The sequence below is a fragment of the Gavialis gangeticus genome, unplaced genomic scaffold (assembly GCF_001723915.1).
Source record: "Gavialis gangeticus isolate Ggan-Ray unplaced genomic scaffold, GavGan_comp1, whole genome shotgun sequence".
Taxonomy (NCBI): domain Eukaryota; kingdom Metazoa; phylum Chordata; order Crocodylia; family Gavialidae; genus Gavialis; species Gavialis gangeticus.
In genome coordinates, this window is record NW_017729004.1 from 16189694 (window position 1) to 16194919 (window position 5226).

The window sequence follows — 5226 nt, forward strand, 5'->3', positions numbered from 1 at the left end:
CAGGTTCATCCACGGTCCACGGTGTCCGTGGGCGGGTGTTTGGGTGGGGGGGGCGGGGAGAGGGATTAAACTTAGTAGTGAGCAGGGGGGAAATGCCGAGCAGACCCCATTTGGGGTCCCATGTCAGTGGGAGAGGGGAGGCAGGGGAGTTTAATCCTCCTCCCTCCCCCTGCCTTTGCCTAGGGTGCTGCCCAGGCCACCAGCTAGCCATGCCCCCTGCTGCTTGGGCTGCAAGCAGGGGGGAAAGTGAGGCAGACTCCAACAGGTGTCCTGTGCTGGTGGGAGAGAGGAGGAAGGGGGGTTTAATTCCCCTCCATCCCCTCCACCTGAGCCTGCAGTCCCACACCTCTGCCCCCTCCACTTCGGCAGGGAAAAGTGTGGCAGGGGCTGCTCTGCCTTTTCCATGCAGACCAGGTTGCATCCCTAGCCAGGTTTTCCACTCCCACCCCCTTGTCATCCAGTCCCCACTGCTCTGGCTAGAGAGCAGAGGGGCGGGGCTAACCCTGCTCTGCTCGAGCAGACAGCACAGCAGAGCCCAGGGCTGCAAAGCATCCTGGGATGCTGGGGGACAGTGATTTAACTTGAACCAGGAAGGGGTCTGGGACAGAAGTTCCATAAACTGGTTTAACCTAAATCAGTTAAGCCTGATGCTACATTCAACCAGGTTTATCTTAAACTAGCTTTGGTCATCTTGAAACTGGTTTATGAGCAGACAACTTCTGTTCTGTTGCAGGTTTAAACTAGTTTCTGATCACTTAAACTGGTTTATGTGTAACTTCTGTCCCTAGCCCTTGGGTATGGTCCCTACTCCCAAAGCAGTTTGTGCATTTTACATTAGACAGACAGTGGGTGAAGCAGAAATACTCCTGGCAGTAGGGACTGGAACCCAAGATTCGAAGAGTCCTTCCTTCCAGCTGAATGCCATAACCGCTAGGACTCAGAGTCAGATTTCTTTGTGCCTGTTCTGTTTGCCTCCATGTATCTTGAATTCTTTGCTGTACACTGGCCAAATCTCAACAGTGGAGAGGACAAACCCACAGAGTCCTTATGGGCAAAGTTCTAGATCTGGAGCATGCCTGCAGACTTGAATGAACAGGGCATGGGAGGAGTACACTCAGCCTGTCCTCACTAGGACCAGCTACTGCACAGTGTAGACAAGCCCTGAGTAGACAGAAGCCCATACCAGGCATCTATGATATGATGAGGGGTTTGAGTCCAGACACACTGCTGCGTTCCCCATTTCATTTGGGGTATCCCAGGTCACTCACTCCCAGCTCAGCACGAGGGTTTTTGTAGTTTGCTACTTGCTGCTGCAATGCTTAAATCAGGGGTGTCTTAGGAAGCCAGTCTGCATTTGCACTTAGTGCCTAATCCTGGATATGGAATTGCATGCCCTTGGCTCTGCACTGCTACACATCCCTGGCACTGCCAGGGGCCAGAGCTCTATGCCACTGAGCAGTGACATAGAGCCACATTTGGGCAGCAGCACTGAACTGGTTGGGCAGCAGTGCCTGGAGTGTGTGGTAGTGCTGAGCCAAGGTCACGTGGTGGTGCAGAGCTCTAGCCAGGCAGCTGCACAGAGCTGAGGACCTATAATGGTGCAGAGCCACCTTAGGCTAGAGCTTGTGCCACCACAAGCTCCTAGCTCTGCGCTCTGTGAATCTCCAGCCAGCCACACAGCCCCAGACCCACACTGCTGCCAAAATGCAGCAGCCCCACTGATCTGGCCCTAGATGGGCCCTTGCACCTGGGATCTGGCATGGGGGCTGGGTTGAGTTGGAAACTTTTATGCCTACAGCTTCCTCTATAGATCCATAGCCAGTCAGAATTTGGCCCTCTGAATTTTTCTGCTCTTCCATTCTAATGCTATAACCTATTGCTACCTTTAGTACAAACATGGCTAATTCCTCTGAAGTAGGCCACATGATCTTATTAAATAAACTGCACCTGGTTAAAAGCACCTCGAGAAATTGTTTTTGCATATCCTATTCTCTATTTGTCAGGCATAATGACCTTGAAGCAGTTTCTGCAGAATGTTGAAAAATGACCAAGAGCAACATTTTAATAACTTCAGTAGCACATTAAATTGTGGAGGGGGAAAATACTTTATTGTTGCAAGCAGCTGGTATCCATTCCAATAGGATTTTACTGAAGAACTTTTGCTTCTGGCTTTTGGATGAGTCATAATTGATCCCAAGAGGATAACTCAACTAATCTCTGAACAAAACATAATTATGATAAGTATTTTGGAAAATGTAATGATTCTGCCGCTGGGAATCCACAGCCTTTAGAAGCAATCCACTTCCTAACTGGTCTGTTTAGACTAGCACTGTGATTTGTAAAAAGACAAATGATATTTAACTTTCATAATAAAGCAGCCTTATTTTGTATCTCATAAAAAAATATCACCAAAGAATATGGCTTGTCTTTGATCATTTGCATATATAGGCCAAGGTTCAGATCTGCTTAGGCATATTGGTGCGCAAACATCTGTGTGGATCTCAATGCAAGACCCTGTGCAATTTAAGAGGCTCTTGTAAAACCCAGCTGGGTCCAGGTGTAGTCCATAGATGCTTATGTAGCACTGGTGAGAACTTAGTGCCTCAATGAATCAGAGAATCCTAGAAAATTAGGGTTGGAAGGGACCTCAGGAGGTCATCTAGTCCAACCCCCTGCACAAAGCAGGAGGTAAGGCTGGCACGACTTTTTTCCAATAATAAGGTCAAAATTGAAGATGAGTGATTTAGGGATGCTAAAAGAAACCAAATGTCCATGAGTTCAAGGAGACTTTGACCTTTTCATGATGGTGTAAAAAAAATGATGTCTCCCTGGGAGGCCAGTGTTACCAAAAAGTGACCATAAAACTTACTACCCTTACAGGAAGAGTCTTGAAAAGCATCCCCTCCTTCAAAAATATGGAGGTTAATTTTTCAGTATGATTTGCAAATAGGGTAAAAATTTGGGAAAGATTTAGTGCAGGGGTATCAAGCATATGGCCCATGGACCGGATCCAGCTTGTGGAACGATTCCAGTCATCCCTCTGGTCCAGTGGGCTACAGGAAGTTGGGATCATGGCCAGTTGGATGTAATCTGTTACAGAATTCAGGGTCCCTAGACCCCAGTGGACATGGACATTTGCACAGGGAGGTGAACAAGGGCTGTGTAGATACATGCCTCACATGCCTTGCTGCTGCCCACTCTCGGACCTGTGCTGCTGTCCAATCTCCAGCCACCAACACTGCCTGAATGTGGACCTGCGTCATTGGTTCCAGACCCAGGCCCACCACAGCTGCTGCTGACTCCATAGATCCAGCCCAGGAGGAGCCACCGTGGTATGGATAAGAATATAAGAAGTGCCATACTGGGTCAGAGCAGTGGTCTATTAGCCCAGGATCCTGTCTTCAACAGTGGCAGAAGTGGATGCTAGAGGGAGAGAATTTAACTAGAGAGATCTATCCCCTATTTATTACCCTGTCTGGCATCCACAGTTATTAGTTTAGACATGTCAGAGGAAACATCTCCAACCATTCTGTTCAACAGATATTAGTAGATCTATTATCTATGAATTTGCCTAGTCCCTTTTTGAACATGGCTATGCTAACTGCCTCTACCACCTCCTGTAGCAATGATTTCCACAGGTTAACTACACATTGCATAAAAAGGACCTGGCTTGGGAGAAGCCCCATGGTTGGATCTGGGATGAGGTGTGGGGGGGAGTTTGACACCTTGATTGAATGTTGCAGAAACAAGCGATAGAGTATTTAGTGTATTTGCAGCGGAGCAGAGTCCAAAGATAATTATGTACATATCGGCCTAATTAAAAAAGTAAACCCTTTCAGGTCTCAGATGTAATGCGATTCCTACAACTACTTCTAAGGATGAGACTGCAGAAAGTAGTTAAGGTAATTGGCACGGGGTGGCTGTGACAGCATATTCCCAGCTCTTATTATCAATATAAGGAGAAGCATTCAGTACTAAATGGGATTTCATTTAAAAGCATCAGGAAGGAAGTTTATTAGAAATGAAAACCATTTAGAAGATGAAAAATTTAAAGACCAAAGTGTTATTTGTAGTTGTATTGTGCAGAGACTCCTGCACCATTAATTAGAGATCAGGGTGCTGAATGATGTAGATGTCTGAATAGCACTGCCCAGTTCCTGCTGGACTCCTATACCCTGGCCTCATATTTCAACAGCAAAATGATTCTTGACAGTTGCAATTCTCAAGTCAATTGGTTGGATCCATCTGAATCTGGCTGTAGGTCATAAATGTTGTGGCCTCCAGGTTAATAAACCCATGGATGAGAATTTTTAATGTGTAGTTGTACTTTTAATGTGTATTTATACGTTTATATAATATTTTATATATAAAATGTGTATATACAAATGCAAGAAGTACATGGGGAACAAACAGGAAGAACAGGCGGTCCTGTTACAATCACAGAATTATGATAGAATAGGGACTATGGAGACATAGTGGGATAGTTTGCATAACTGGAGTATGGACATGGACTGGGTGCCTTGTTCAGGAAGGATAGACATGGGAAAAAAGGAGCAGGTATTGCCCTGTATATAAAGGTGTTGTGAAGTGAAGAATGAAGTGAAAGGTCTGTTGAAAGCCTCTGAGTAAATGTCAGGGGGGAGAGTAGGGGGGATGCCACGATGGGCATCTACTACAGGTCACCAAGCCAGGACAAGGAGGTGGATGATGCCTTCTTTAAATAACTGAAGCTTCCAAATTGCAGGACCTGGTTCTCATGGGAGACTTTGATTTTCAGGACATCTGCTGGGAGGGAAACTCAGAAATGCAGAAGCAGTCCAGCGAAATCTTGGAATCTGGTGGGAATAAATGTTTGATACAGATGGTAGAGAGGCCAACTAGAGGGAAGCTTTTCTCAATTTGCAGCTCATAAACAGGGAGGAATTGGTTGAGAATGTGAGGGTGTAAGGTAGGTTGAGTGACAGTGACTATGCGGTGACAAAGTTCAAAATCTTACAAGGAGAAAGGAAGTATAGCAGGAGAATAAAAACACTGGACTTTAGAAAAGCAAACTTTAACGAAGTCTGGACACTGGTGGGCAGGATCCCCCAGGAAGCAAATCCAAGGGGAAAAGTTGACCAGGAGAGCTGGTTGTACATTAAGGAAGACCTTTAAAGAGTGCAGAAAGCTATCTCAATATGACAGAAGAATAGGATGTGCAACAGGAGGCCAGCCTGGCCAGACAGC

At 46.2% G+C, this 5226-nt stretch overlaps 1 long non-coding RNA gene across 1 annotated transcript in view; it reads right to left on the reverse strand.

Moving 5' to 3' along the window:
• Positions 1–2218, reverse strand: part of LOC109291482 — a 24714-nt gene extending 22496 nt beyond the window's left edge. Inside the window, exons 1-2 of the long non-coding RNA XR_002095857.1 lie at positions 2207–2218; positions 1305–1307 (exon numbers count right to left, since the gene is read on the reverse strand). This is a non-coding gene — a long non-coding RNA (uncharacterized LOC109291482). The remainder of the gene's footprint in view (positions 1–1304; positions 1308–2206) is intronic.
• Between the last annotated feature and the right edge of the window lie 3008 nt (positions 2219–5226).